We start from the raw sequence: 15,068 nt of genomic DNA, 5'->3' as shown, positions 1-15,068 counted from the left end.
GATCCTTTAAAATATTTAAACGATCTAACGACAAATTATTTTAACACACATGATTATAAGATGTAGCTATATTGTACCTACTGACATAAATTATCGTTCTTGAACCTATTTGCGGTGGGGGAATGGAGCTCTCCCCCATGCCAATCAGAATTCAGATGAATGCAGTTGCAGTTGAGTGACCTGTGTTGTGGCTGTCTAGAGGGAATGCACAAATGTAGCTGTCTCGCAGCCCAATCCAGACGTCAATTGGAGACAGGTTTTCAGGCAAATAGAGCAGTAAGTGCAGAGAAATGCTCACTCTCTAACAATGGCATTTATGAAATAGTAAAGTTAAATCCAACCTCACCAGTAAATAGGATTTATCAATCAATAAATAAAGCTTCTCCTCTCTGATATGGAATTACCCCCCAAAAAGTATAAGGGAATACCCAATGCTAACCTATGAGAGGGGCAGACCTCACAGTAGTGAAAAATGTAATAGACTGTTTTGTACTACCAGGACATGCAAACTACCACAGTACATGTCTTACCTTTTACTTACATAGCATGATGCCCCTAGGACTACCTAGGGCCTACCTTTTGGTTAATTATATGTAATAAAATTGGAGTTTAAGGCTTGGCAAGTAGTTTTAAATGGCAAGTCGAAGTGGCAGTACACTGCAGCACAGGCACTGCAGTAGCAGGCTTGAGACAGGTTTGAAATGATACTTTTTTGGGCGGCACAATCAGTTCCTGGGTATATGGTATACCACTTTACAAGGGGCTTTCAAGTCAATGAAATCTGTCAGTCAGGTATACTCCAATTACACACATGATTAGGGAAGAAGCACGTGCACTTCAGCACTGATTAGTAGCAATAAAGTGATCAGAGTCCTAAGGCCAACAAAAAGATACAGCAAAATGCGTAGGTGAAAAGCAATAAGGTAGGGTTGAGGCCACCTTAAGAATGCAAGGTCTAACAAAAACAAACTAAGGATAACATGAGTAAAACATCAGGTTTCTCTATGGCATTTGGTGAGACAAGTGTGCCTTCTTTTATCTTCCATAAATGCAATCTTTCCCTGACCCCTTTATTATATATCTCTTCAAGTAAAAAAGATAAAGCACTTACAAAGGAGCCTCAAATACTCAAAGATGGTAGACTTCTGTAATATGGGCCATAGACTAAAAGCAGCACGAAAACAGAGTGCAATAGGGTCCCAAAAACTTGAGTGCCACATGAGAGTATGCATGAAAGCGTATCCTTTTCCAAACTAGAGATATACTCATGCAATTTTTGTTTTTAGGAGAGAATGTGCCTGCTGAAAAAAACATTATTTTAAAAAAGTGCATTGCAGAATACCAGGAATTTGCTGTGGGACACCTTGAAAACTTTCATACAGATTATTTGCACAAAACTTACAGTCAGTTGTTGTGGCCGAGTGGTTAAGGCAATGGACTAGAAACCCATTGGGGTCTTCCCACGCAGGTTCGAATCCTGCCAACAACGAGAAACTTTTAACATCGGCTACAATTTCAGAAGTTAACCTTTAGAATTTCTTCCATGTCAGTTTTATAAATAGGTGGCTTATTTTGGTGTCACTATTGCCCTATTTATTATCGCTACCCCTTTCATATCTTTGCTATAACTCTCATCCTACATTAGCGCTGGTGCAAACACTTCAAATTATTATACCCTGGTTCTCTCAGTCATACCATTCATGCACTTGAAACTTACTTTACCAATAAAAGAAGCAAATAGAAAAATAAAACAAAAGTGCTTCCTGGATTAGGCAAACACACTTCATAAAACTGCATTTTCTTTTCTATTCTCCCCGTGTTACAAGCTTAACTGCTCCCTGTGTAATTTCTCTTAGCCTGCTGTCCCAGGAAGAGAATTTTATCTACAGGCTCTTTCCGTGTTTTTTTCCTAGTCTTTCTTTCCCTTTTCTTAGATTTGTAACTGTTCCTTCATGTGCTCTATTTAGGCGCCATTAATCTCATTTGAGCTCCTTGTACCTGCTGCTGTTTTCTCCACACCTCATACTGCCTTTTCCCTCTTTCTCTCTTTCTCTGAGGTTGGTGGCTACTTTCCATAGCTTCTGATGCCCCAATGTTCCTTCATCTTGTTGTCAGACGTGAATTGGAAAAGCAACCAAATTAACAAGCCTTTACCACTCATACATGGCAGAGGTTTATACTTTAATTGAGCTAAGAAAAGCGTGTTGTGGGGCCCCTACGAGCCATGGTGCTTGCTTCATCATAATTGGGCGCGCAGTCATTAGCCACAGCTCTGATCATGGGTCACTGAGGTCAGTTTCAATAATTCCTCAAAAACCTAACCATGCAGTCCCCCCTAACTGTGTAGTTATCTTGCTTTACTGCTGTTTGTGTGATTAGATGGGAGGAGCTCACGGCAGCATCCTCCCTATAAAAGTGTAGATGGACCGCTCCTTAACTTTTTCTTGCTTCACATGCAGATGGCTTGAGGAGGTACAGGGGAGATGCAGGTCTAATAGACAGAATAGAAGATCTGCGCCAGGTGTGTTTCTCTGCATTGGTGTACCATCACAGGCCCACAAGTGTATGTGTGATCTTTGACTTCTGGCAGTTTACAAGCAGGCGGCCAGGAAACGGTTTCAGCCTATCAACCACTGAGGAGACAAAGCCTTTGTATAAGGAATGAGGAAGCAATGAACACATTCAGCCTATCACTGGAGTTCCCTGAGTGTTTCGAATTATAAATTCTCCATGTCACTGTATGTTATTGATCCCAAGTAGCTCGCCGTGATCGTATAGTGGTTAGTACTCTGCGTTGTGGCTGCAGCAACCTCGGTTTGAATCCGAGTCATGGCATTGTGGTTGGCAATGTCACAGCAGTTGGGTTTTTCTTTTACAGAATTACCAAATGTACCAGGTGTTTTTGTAAAATGTCTATTAAAAACAGATCCTTTAAAATATTTAAACGATCTACTGACAAATTATTTAAACACACATGATTATAAGATGTAGCCTTATTTTTGTTTTTAGGAGAGAATGTGCCTGCTGAAAAAAACATTATTTTTAAAAAGTGCATTGCAGGATATCAGGAATTTGCTGTGGCACACCTTGAAAACTTTCATACAGATTATTTGCACAAAACTTACAGTTAGTTGTTGTGGCCGAGTGGTTAAGGCGATGGACTAGAAATCCATTGGGGTCCCCCCGCGCAGGTTCAAATCCTGCCAACAACGAGAAGCTTTTTAACATCGGCTACAATTTCAGAAGTTAACCTTTAGAATTTCTTCCATGTCAGTTTTATAAATAGGTGGCTTATTTTGGTGTCACTATTGCCCTTTCACATATTTATTATCGCTACCCCTTTCATATCTTTGCTATAACTCTCGTCCTACATTAGCGCTGGTGCAAACACTTCAAATTATTATACCCTGGCTCTCTCAGTCATACCATTGATGCACTTGAAACTTACTTTACCAATAAAAGAAGCAAATAGAAAAATAAAACAAAAGTGCTTGCTGGATTAGGCAAACACACTTCATAAAACTGCATTTTCTTTTCTATTCTCCCCGTGTTACAAGCTTAACTGCTCCCTGTGTAATTTCTCTTAGCCTGCTGTCCCAGGAAGAGAATTTTATCTACAGGCTCTTTCCGTGTTTTTTTCCTAGTCTTTCTTTCCCTTTTCTTAGATTTGTAACTGTTCCTTTATGTGCTCTATTTAGGCGCAATTAATCTCATTTGAGCTCCTTGTACCTGCTGCTGTTTTCTCCACACTTCATACTGCCTTTTCCCTCTTTCTCTCTTTCTCTGAGGTTGGTGGCTACTTTCCAAAGCTTCTGATGCCCCAATGTTCCTTCATCTTGTTGTCAGACGTGAATTGGAAAAGCAACCAAATTAACAAGCCTTTACCACTCATACATGGCAGAGGTTTATACTTTAATTCAATGAGCTAAGAAAAGCGTGTTGTGGGGCCCCTACGAGCCATGGTGCTTGCTTCATCATAATTGGGCGCGCAGTCATTAGCCACAGCTCTGATCATGGGTCACTGAGGTCAGTTTCAATAATTCCTCAAAAACCTAACCATGCAGTCCCCCCTAACTGTGTAGTTATCTTGCTTTACTGCTGTTTGTGTGATTAGCTGGGAGGAGCTCACGGCAGCATCCTCCCTATAAAAGTGTAGATGGACCGCTCCTTAACTTTTTCTTGCTTCACATACAGATGGCTTGAGGAGGTACAGGGGAGATGCAGGTCTAATAGACAAAACAGAAGATCTGCGCCAGGTGTGTTTCTCTGCATTGGTGTCCCATCACAGGCCCACAAGTGTATGTGTGATCTTTGACTTCTGGCAGTTCACAAGCAGGCGGCCAGGAAACGGTTTCAGCCTATCAACCACTGAGGAGACAAAGCCTTTGTATAAGGAATGAGGAAGCAATGAACACATTCAGCCTATCACTGGAGTTCCCTGAGTGTTTCGAATTATAAATTCTCCATGTCACTGTATGTTATTGAGCCCAAGTAGCTCGCCGTGATCGTATAGTGGTTAGTACTCTGCGTTGTGGCTGCAGCAACCTCGGCTTGAATCCGAGTCACGGCGTTGTGGTTGGCAATGTCACGGCAGTTGGGTTTTTCTTTTACAGAATTACCAAATGTACCAGGTGTTTTTGTAAAATGTCAATTAAAAACAGATCCTTTAAAATATTTAAACGATCTACTGACAAATTATTTAAACACACATGATTATAAGATGTAGCCTTATTTTTGTTTTTAGGAGAGAATGTGCCTGCTGAAAAAAACATTATTTTTAAAAAGTGCATTGCAGGATATCAGGAATTTGCTGTGGCACACCTTGAAAACTTTCATACAGATTATTTGCACAAAACTTACAGTCAGTTGTTGTGGCCGAGTGGTTAAGGCGATGGACTAGAAATCCATTGGGGTCCCCCCGCGCAGGTTCAAATCCTGCCAACAACGAGAAGCTTTTTAACATCGGCTACAATTTCAGAAGTTAACCTTTAGAATTTCTTCCATGTCAGTTTTATAAATAGGTGGCTTATTTTGGTGTCACTATTGCCCTTTCACATATTTATTATCGCTACCCCTTTCATATCTTTGCTATAACTCTCGTCCTACATTAGCGCTGGTGCAAACACTTCAAATTATTATACCCTGGCTCTCTCAGTCATACCATTCATGCACTTGAAACTTACTTTACCAATAAAAGAAGCAAATAGAAAAATAAAACAAAAGTGCTTGCTGGATTAGGCAAACACACTTCATAAAACTGCATTTTCTTTTCTATTCTCTCCGTGTTACAAGCTTAACTGCTCCCTGTGTAATTTCTCTTAGCCTGCTGTCCCAGGAAGAGAATTTTATCTACAGGCTCTTTCCGTGTTTTTTTCCTAGTCTTTCTTTCCCTTTTCTTAGATTTGTAACTGTTCCTTTACGTGCTCTATTTAGGCGCCATTAATCTCATTTGAGCTCCTTGTACCTGCTGCTGTTTTCTCCACACCTCATACTGCATTTCCCTCTTTCTCTCTTTCTCTGAGGTTGGTGGCTACTTTCCAAAGCTTCTGATGCCCCAATGTTCCTTCATCTTGTTGTCAGACGTGAATTGGAAAAGCAACCAAATTAACAAGCCTTTACCACTCATATATGGCAGAGGTTTCTACTTTAATTGAGCTAAGAAAAGCGTGTTGTGGGGCCCCTACGAGCCATGGTGCTTGCTTCATCATAATTAGGCACGCAGTCATTAGCCACAGCTCTGATCATGGGTCACTGAGATCAGTTTCAATAATTCCTCAAAAACCTAACCATGCAGTCCCCCCTAACTGTGTAGTTATCTTGCTTTACTGCTGTTTGTGTGATTAGCTGGGAGGAGCTCACGGCAGCATCCTCCCTATAAAAGTGTAGATGGACCGCTCCTTAACTCTTTCTTGCTTCACATACAGATGGCTTGAGGAGGTACAGGGGAGATGCAGGTCTACTAGACAGAATAGAAGATCTGCGCCAGGTGTGTTTCTCTGCATTGGTGTCCCATCACAGGCCCACAAGTGTATGTGTGATCTTTGACTCCTGGCAGTTCACAAGCAGGCGGCCAGGAAACAGTTTCAGCCTATCAACCACTGAGGAGACAAAGCCTTTGTATAAGGAATGAGGAAGCAATGAACACATTCAGCCTATCACAGGAGTTCCCTGAGTGTTCCGAATTACAAATTCTCCATGTCACTGTATGTTATTGAGCCCAAGTAGCTAGCCGTGATCGTATAGTGGTTAGTACTCTGCGTTGTGGCCGCAGCAACCTCGGTTCGACTCCGAGTCACGGCATTGTGGTTGGCAATGTCACAGCAGTTGGGTTTTTCTTTTACAGAATTACCAAATGTACCAGTTGTTTTTGTAAAATGTCTATTAAAAACAGATCCTTTAAAATATTTAAACGATCTAACGACAAATTATTTTAACACACATGATTATAAGATGTAGCTATATTGTACCTACTGACATAAATTATCGTTCTTGAACCTATTTGAGGTGGGGGAATGGAGCTCTCCCCCATGCCAATCAGAATTCAGATGAATGCAGTTGCAGTTGAGTGACCTGTGTTGTGGCTGTCTAGAGGGAATGCAGAAATGTAGCTGTCTCGCAGCCCAATCCAGACGTCAATTGGAGACAGGTTTTCAGGCAAATAGAGCAGTAAGTGCAGAGAAATGCTCACTCTCTAACAATGGCATTTATGAAATAGTAAAGTTAAATCCAACCTCACCAGTAAATAGGATTTATCAATCAATAAATAAAGCTTCTCCTCTCTGATATGGAATTACCCCCCCAAAAAGTATAAGGGAATACCCAATGCTAACCTATGAGAGGGGCAGACCTCACAGTAGTGAAAAATGTAATAGACTGTTTTGTACTACCAGGACATGCAAACTACCACAGTACATGTCTTACCTTTTACTTACATAGCATGATGCCCCTAGGACTACCTAGGGCCTACCTTTTGGTTAATTATATGTAATAAAATTGGAGTTTAAGGCTTGGCAAGTAGTTTTAAATGGCAAGTCGAAGTGGCAGTACACTGCAGCACAGGCACTGCAGTAGCAGGCTTGAGACAGGTTTGAAATGATACTTTTTTGGGCGGCACAATCAGTTCCTGGGTATATGGTATACCACTTTACAAGGGGCTTTCAAGTCAATGAAATCTGTCAGTCAGGTATACTCCAATTACACACATGATTAGGGAAGAAGCACGTGCACTTCAGCACTGATTAGTAGCAATAAAGTGATCAGAGTCCTAAGGCCAACAAAAAGATACAGCAAAATGCGTAGGTGAAAAGCAATAAGGTAGGGTTGAGGCCACCTTAAGAATGCAAGGTCTAACAAAAACAAACTAAGGATAACATGAGTAAAACATCAGGTTTCTCTACGGCATTTGGTGAGACAAGTGTGCCTTCTTTTATCTTCCATAAATGCAATCTTTCCCTGACCCCTTTATTATATATCTCTTCAAGTAAAAAAGATAAAGCACTTACAAAGGAGCCTCAAATACTCAAAGATGGTAGACTTCTGTAATATGGGCCATAGACTAAAAGCAGCACGAAAACAGAGTGCAATAGGGTCCCAAAAACTTGAGTGCCACATGAGAGTATGCATGAAAGCGTATCCTTTTCCAAACTAGAGATATACTCATGCAATTTTTGTTTTTAGGAGAGAATGTGCCTGCTGAAAAAAACATTATTTTAAAAAAGTGCATTGCAGAATACCAGGAATTTGCTGTGGGACACCTTGAAAACTTTCATACAGATTATTTGCACAAAACTTACAGTCAGTTGTTGTGGCCGAGTGGTTAAGGCAATGGACTAGAAATCCATTGGGGTCTTCCCACGCAGGTTCGAATCCTGCCAACAACGAGAAACTTTTAACATCGGCTACAATTTCAGAAGTTAACCTTTAGAATTTCTTCCATGTCAGTTTTATAAATAGGTGGCTTATTTTGGTGTCACTATTGCCCTTTCACATATTTATTATCGCTACCCCTTTCATATCTTTGCTATAACTCTCATCCTACATTAGCGCTGGTGCAAACACTTCAAATTATTATACCCTGGTTCTCTCAGTCATACCATTCATGCACTTGAAACTTACTTTACCAATAAAAGAAGCAAATAGAAAAATAAAACAAAAGTGCTTCCTGGATTAGGCAAACACACTTCATAAAACTGCATTTTCTTTTCTATTCTCCCCGTGTTACAAGCTTAACTGCTCCCTGTGTAATTTCTCTTAGCCTGCTGTCCCAGGAAGAGAATTTTATCTACAGGCTCTTTCCGTGTTTTTTTCCTAGTCTTTCTTTCCCTTTTCTTAGATTTGTAACTGTTCCTTCATGTGCTCTATTTAGGCGCCATTAATCTCATTTGAGCTCCTTGTACCTGCTGCTGTTTTCTCCACACCTCATACTGCCTTTTCCCTCTTTCTCTCTTTCTCTGAGGTTGGTGGCTACTTTCCATAGCTTCTGATGCCCCAATGTTCCTTCATCTTGTTGTCAGACGTGAATTGGAAAAGCAACCAAATTAACAAGCCTTTACCACTCATACATGGCAGAGGTTTATACTTTAATTGAGCTAAGAAAAGCGTGTTGTGGGGCCCCTACGAGCCATGGTGCTTGCTTCATCATAATTGGGCGCGCAGTCATTAGCCACAGCTCTGATCATGGGTCACTGAGGTCAGTTTCAATAATTCCTCAAAAACCTAACCATGCAGTCCCCCCTAACTGTGTAGTTATCTTGCTTTACTGCTGTTTGTGTGATTAGCTGGGAGGAGCTCACGGCAGCATCCTCCCTATAAAAGTGTAGATGGACCGCTCCTTAACTTTTTCTTGCTTCACATGCAGATGGCTTGAGGAGGTACAGGGGAGATGCAGGTCTAATAGACAGAATAGAAGATCTGCGCCAGGTGTGTTTCTCTGCATTGGTGTACCATCACAGGCCCACAAGTGTATGTGTGATCTTTGACTTCTGGCAGTTTACAAGCAGGCGGCCAGGAAACGGTTTCAGCCTATCAACCACTGAGGAGACAAAGCCTTTGTATAAGGAATGAGGAAGCAATGAACACATTCAGCCTATCACTGGAGTTCCCTGAGTGTTTCGAATTATAAATTCTCCATGTCACTGTATGTTATTGATCCCAAGTAGCTCGCCGTGATCGTATAGTGGTTAGTACTCTGCGTTGTGGCTGCAGCAACCTCGGTACGAATCCGAGTCATGGCATTGTGGTTGGCAATGTCACAGCAGTTGGGTTTTTCTTTTACAGAATTACCAAATGTACCAGGTGTTTTTGTAAAATGTCTATTAAAAACAGATCCTTTAAAATATTTAAACGATCTACTGACAAATTATTTAAACACACATGATTATAAGATGTAGCCTTATTTTTGTTTTTAGGAGAGAATGTGCCTGCTGAAAAAAACATTATTTTTAAAAAGTGCATTGCAGGATATCAGGAATTTGCTGTGGCACACCTTGAAAACTTTCATACAGATTATTTGCACAAAACTTACAGTTAGTTGTTGTGGCCGAGTGGTTAAGGCGATGGACTAGAAATCCATTGGGGTCCCCCCGCGCAGGTTCAAATCCTGCCAACAACAAGAAGCTTTTTAACATCGGCTACAATTTCAGAAGTTAACCTTTAGAATTTCTTCCATGTCAGTTTTATAAATAGGTGGCTTATTTTGGTGTCACTATTGCCCTTTCACATATTTATTATCGCTACCCCTTTCATATCTTTGCTATAACTCTCGTCCTACATTAGCGCTGGTGCAAACACTTCAAATTATTATACCCTGGCTCTCTCAGTCATACCATTGATGCACTTGAAACTTACTTTACCAATAAAAGAAGCAAATAGAAAAATAAAACAAAAGTGCTTGCTGGATTAGGCAAACACACTTCATAAAACTGCATTTTCTTTTCTATTCTCCCCGTGTTACAAGCTTAACTGCTCCCTGTGTAATTTCTCTTAGCCTGCTGTCCCAGGAAGAGAATTTTATCTACAGGCTCTTTCCGTGTTTTTTTCCTAGTCTTTCTTTCCCTTTTCTTAGATTTGTAACTGTTCCTTTATGTGCTCTATTTAGGCGCAATTAATCTCATTTGAGCTCCTTGTACCTGCTGCTGTTTTCTCCACACTTCATACTGCCTTTTCCCTCTTTCTCTCTTTCTCTGAGGTTGGTGGCTACTTTCCAAAGCTTCTGATGCCCCAATGTTCCTTCATCTTGTTGTCAGACGTGAATTGGAAAAGCAACCAAATTAACAAGCCTTTACCACTCATACATGGCAGAGGTTTATACTTTAATTCAATGAGCTAAGAAAAGCGTGTTGTGGGGCCCCTACGAGCCATGGTGCTTGCTTCATCATAATTGGGCGCGCAGTCATTAGCCACAGCTCTGATCATGGGTCACTGAGGTCAGTTTCAATAATTCCTCAAAAACCTAACCATGCAGTCCCCCCTAACTGTGTAGTTATCTTGCTTTACTGCTGTTTGTGTGATTAGCTGGGAGGAGCTCACGGCAGCATCCTCCCTATAAAAGTGTAGATGGACCGCTCCTTAACTTTTTCTTGCTTCACATACAGATGGCTTGAGGAGGTACAGGGGAGATGCAGGTCTAATAGACAAAACAGAAGATCTGCGCCAGGTGTGTTTCTCTGCATTGGTGTCCCATCACAGGCCCACAAGTGTATGTGTGATCTTTGACTTCTGGCAGTTCACAAGCAGGCGGCCAGGAAACGGTTTCAGCCTATCAACCACTGAGGAGACAAAGCCTTTGTATAAGGAATGAGGAAGCAATGAACACATTCAGCCTATCACTGGAGTTCCCTGAGTGTTTCGAATTATAAATTCTCCATGTCACTGTATGTTATTGAGCCCAAGTAGCTCGCCGTGATCGTATAGTGGTTAGTACTCTGCGTTGTGGCTGCAGCAACCTCGGCTTGAATCCGAGTCACGGCGTTGTGGTTGGCAATGTCACGGCAGTTGGGTTTTTCTTTTACAGAATTACCAAATGTACCAGGTGTTTTTGTAAAATGTCAATTAAAAACAGATCCTTTAAAATATTTAAACGATCTACTGACAAATTATTTAAACACACATGATTATAAGATGTAGCCTTATTTTTGTTTTTAGGAGAGAATGTGCCTGCTGAAAAAAACATTATTTTTAAAAAGTGCATTGCAGGATATCAGGAATTTGCTGTGGCACACCTTGAAAACTTTCATACAAATTATTTGCACAAAACTTACAGTCAGTTGTTGTGGCCGAGTGGTTAAGGCGATGGACTAGAAATCCATTGGGGTCCCCCCGCGCAGGTTCAAATCCTGCCAACAACGAGAAGCTTTTTAACATCGGCTACAATTTCAGAAGTTAACCTTTAGAATTTCTTCCATGTCAGTTTTATAAATAGGTGGCTTATTTTGGTGTCACTATTGCCCTTTCACATATTTATTATCGCTACCCCTTTCATATCTTTGCTATAACTCTCGTCCTACATTAGCGCTGGTGCAAACACTTCAAATTATTATACCCTGGCTCTCTCAGTCATACCATTCATGCACTTGAAACTTACTTTACCAATAAAAGAAGCAAATAGAAAAATAAAACAAAAGTGCTTGCTGGATTAGGCAAACACACTTCATAAAACTGCATTTTCTTTTCTATTCTCTCCGTGTTACAAGCTTAACTGCTCCCTGTGTAATTTCTCTTAGCCTGCTGTCCCAGGAAGAGAATTTTATCTACAGGCTCTTTCCGTGTTTTTTTCCTAGTCTTTCTTTCCCTTTTCTTAGATTTGTAACTGTTCCTTTACGTGCTCTATTTAGGCGCCATTAATCTCATTTGAGCTCCTTGTACCTGCTGCTGTTTTCTCCACACCTCATACTGCATTTCCCTCTTTCTCTCTTTCTCTGAGGTTGGTGGCTACTTTCCAAAGCTTCTGATGCCCCAATGTTCCTTCATCTTGTTGTCAGACGTGAATTGGAAAAGCAACCAAATTAACAAGCCTTTACCACTCATATATGGCAGAGGTTTCTACTTTAATTGAGCTAAGAAAAGCGTGTTGTGGGGCCCCTACGAGCCATGGTGCTTGCTTCATAATAATTAGGCACGCAGTCATTAGCCACAGCTCTGATCATGGGTCACTGAGATCAGTTTCAATAATTCCTCAAAAACCTAACCATGCAGTCCCCCCTAACTGTGTAGTTATCTTGCTTTACTGCTGTTTGTGTGATTAGCTGGGAGGAGCTCACGGCAGCATCCTCCCTATAAAAGTGTAGATGGACCGCTCCTTAACTCTTTCTTGCTTCACATACAGATGGCTTGAGGAGGTACAGGGGAGATGCAGGTCTACTAGACAGAATAGAAGATCTGCGCCAGGTGTGTTTCTCTGCATTGGTGTCCCATCACAGGCCCACAAGTGTATGTGTGATCTTTGACTCCTGGCAGTTCACAAGCAGGCGGCCAGGAAACAGTTTCAGCCTATCAACCACTGAGGAGACAAAGCCTTTGTATAAGGAATGAGGAAGCAATGAACACATTCAGCCTATCACAGGAGTTCCCTGAGTGTTCCGAATTACAAATTCTCCATGTCACTGTATGTTATTGAGCCCAAGTAGCTAGCCGTGATCGTATAGTGGTTAGTACTCTGCGTTGTGGCCGCAGCAACCTCGGTTCGACTCCGAGTCACGGCATTGTGGTTGGCAATGTCACAGCAGTTGGGTTTTTCTTTTACAGAATTACCAAATGTACCAGTTGTTTTTGTAAAATGTCTATTAAAAACAGATCCTTTAAAATATTTAAACGATCTAACGACAAATTATTTTAACACACATGATTATAAGATGTAGCTATATTGTACCTACTGACATAAATTATCGTTCTTGAACCTATTTGAGGTGGGGGAATGGAGCTCTCCCCCATGCCAATCAGAATTCAGATGAATGCAGTTGCAGTTGAGTGACCTGTGTTGTGGCTGTCTAGAGGGAATGCACAAATGTAGCTGTCTCGCAGCCCAATCCAGACGTCAATTGGAGACAGGTTTTCAGGCAAATAGAGCAGTAAGTGCAGAGAAATGCTCACTCTCTAACAATGGCATTTATGAAATAGTAAAGTTAAATCCAACCTCACCAGTAAATAGGATTTATCAATCAATAAATAAAGCTTCTCCTCTCTGATATGGAATTACCCCCCAAAAAGTATAAGGGAATACCCAATGCTAACCCATGAGAGGGGCAGACCTCACAGTAGTGAAAAATGTAATAGACTGTTTTGTACTACCAGGACATGCAAACTACCACAGTACATGTCTTACCTTTTACTTACATAGCATGATGCCCCTAGGACTACCTAGGGCCTACCTTTTGGTTAATTATATGTAATAAAATTGGAGTTTAAGGCTTGGCAAGTAGTTTTAAATGGCAAGTCGAAGTGGCAGTACACTGCAGCACAGGCACTGCAGTAGCAGGCTTGAGACAGGTTTGAAATGATACTTTTTTGGGCGGCACAATCAGTTCCTGGGTATATGGTATACCACTTTACAAGGGGCTTTCAAGTCAATGAAATCTGTCAGTCAGGTATACTCCAATTACACACATGATTAGGGAAGAATCACGTGCACTTCAGCACTGATTAGTAGCAATAAAGTGATCAGAGTCCTAAGGCCAACAAAAAGATACAGCAAAATGCGTAGGTGAAAAGCAATAAGGTAGGGTTGAGGCCACCTTAAGAATGCAAGGTCTAACAAAAACAAACTAAGGATAACATGAGTAAAACATCAGGTTTCTCTACGGCATTTGGTGAGACAAGTGTGCCTTCTTTTATCTTCCATAAATGCAATCTTTCCCTGACCCCTTTATTATATATCTCTTCAAGTAAAAAAGATAAAGCACTTACAAAGGAGCCTCAAATACTCAAAGATGGTAGACTTCTGTAATATGGGCCATAGACTAAAAGCAGCACGAAAACAGAGTGCAATAGGGTCCCAAAAACTTGAGTGCCACATGAGAGTATGCATGAAAGCCTATCCTTTTCCAAACTAGAGATATACTCATGCAATTTTTGTTTTTAGGAGAGAATGTGCCTGCTGAAAAAAACATTATTTTAAAAAAGTGCATTGCAGAATACCAGGAATTTGCTGTGGGACACCTTGAAAACTTTCATACAGATTATTTGCACAAAACTTACAGTCAGTTGTTGTGGCCGAGTGGTTAAGGCAATGGACTAGAAATCCACTGGGGTCTTCCCACGCAGGTTCGAATCCTGCCAACAACGAGAAACTTTTAACATCGGCTACAATTTCAGAAGTTAACCTTTAGAATTTCTTCCATGTCAGTTTTATAAATAGGTGGCTTATTTTGGTGTCACTATTGCCCTTTCACATATTTATTATCGCTACCCCTTTCATATCTTTGCTATAACTCTCAACCTACATTAGCGCTGGTGCAAACACTTCAAATTATTATACCCTGGTTCTCTCAGTCATACCATTCATGCACTTGAAACTTACTTTACCAATAAAAGAAGCAAATAGAAAAATAAAACAAAAGTGCTTCCTGGATTAGGCAAACACACTTCATAAAACTGCATTTTCTTTTCTATTCTCCCCGTGTTACAAGCTTAACTGCTCCCTGTGTAATTTCTCTTAGCCTGCTGTCCCAGGAAGAGAATTTTATCTACAGGCTCTTTCCGTGTTTTTTTCCTAGTCTTTCTTTCCCTTTTCTTAGATTTGTAACTGTTCCTTCATGTGCTCTATTTAGGCGCCATTAATCTCATTTGAGCTCCTTGTACCTGCTGCTGTTTTCTCCACACCTCATACTGCCTTTTCCCTCTTTCTCTCTTTCTCTGAGGTTGGTGGCTACTTTCCATAGCTTCTGATGCCCCAATGTTCCTTCATCTTGTTGTCAGACGTGAATTGGAAAAGCAACCAAATTAACAAGCCTTTACCACTCATACATGGCAGAGGTTTATACTTTAATTGAGCTAAGAAAAGCGTGTTGTGGGGACCCTACGAGCCATGGTGCTTGCTTCATCATAATTGGGCGCGCAGTCATTAGCCACAGCTC

At 41.0% G+C, this 15,068-nt stretch overlaps 9 non-coding genes across 9 annotated transcripts; all 9 read left to right on the top strand.

Moving 5' to 3' along the window:
- Positions 1 to 1,407: 1,407 nt before the first annotated feature.
- TRNAS-AGA (transfer RNA serine (anticodon AGA)) lies at positions 1,408 to 1,489 on the top strand. The gene has a single exon. It is a non-coding gene; the product is annotated as a tRNA-Ser (tRNA).
- Positions 1,490 to 3,130: 1,641 nt separating this feature from the next.
- On the top strand, positions 3,131 to 3,212 carry TRNAS-AGA (transfer RNA serine (anticodon AGA)). Its single transcript has one exon. It is a non-coding gene; the product is annotated as a tRNA-Ser (tRNA).
- Positions 3,213 to 4,865: 1,653 nt separating this feature from the next.
- TRNAS-AGA (transfer RNA serine (anticodon AGA)) lies at positions 4,866 to 4,947 on the top strand. Its single transcript has one exon. It is a non-coding gene; the product is annotated as a tRNA-Ser (tRNA).
- Positions 4,948 to 6,228: 1,281 nt separating this feature from the next.
- TRNAH-GUG (transfer RNA histidin (anticodon GUG)) lies at positions 6,229 to 6,300 on the top strand. The gene has a single exon. It is a non-coding gene; the product is annotated as a tRNA-His (tRNA).
- A 1,498-nt stretch (positions 6,301 to 7,798) lies between these two features.
- Positions 7,799 to 7,880, top strand: TRNAS-AGA (transfer RNA serine (anticodon AGA)). Its single transcript has one exon. It is a non-coding gene; the product is annotated as a tRNA-Ser (tRNA).
- Positions 7,881 to 9,528: 1,648 nt separating this feature from the next.
- On the top strand, positions 9,529 to 9,610 carry TRNAS-AGA (transfer RNA serine (anticodon AGA)). Its single transcript has one exon. It is a non-coding gene; the product is annotated as a tRNA-Ser (tRNA).
- A 1,653-nt stretch (positions 9,611 to 11,263) lies between these two features.
- On the top strand, positions 11,264 to 11,345 carry TRNAS-AGA (transfer RNA serine (anticodon AGA)). Its single transcript has one exon. It is a non-coding gene; the product is annotated as a tRNA-Ser (tRNA).
- Positions 11,346 to 12,626: 1,281 nt separating this feature from the next.
- On the top strand, positions 12,627 to 12,698 carry TRNAH-GUG (transfer RNA histidin (anticodon GUG)). The gene has a single exon. It is a non-coding gene; the product is annotated as a tRNA-His (tRNA).
- Positions 12,699 to 14,195: 1,497 nt separating this feature from the next.
- On the top strand, positions 14,196 to 14,277 carry TRNAS-AGA (transfer RNA serine (anticodon AGA)). The gene has a single exon. It is a non-coding gene; the product is annotated as a tRNA-Ser (tRNA).
- The last annotated feature ends 791 nt before the right edge of the window (positions 14,278 to 15,068 follow it).

This window comes from Lissotriton helveticus, chromosome 12 (genome assembly GCF_964261635.1).
Source record: "Lissotriton helveticus chromosome 12, aLisHel1.1, whole genome shotgun sequence".
In the NCBI taxonomy this organism is placed as follows: domain Eukaryota; kingdom Metazoa; phylum Chordata; class Amphibia; order Caudata; family Salamandridae; genus Lissotriton; species Lissotriton helveticus.
This window is presented reverse-complemented; position numbering and strand designations above follow the sequence as displayed.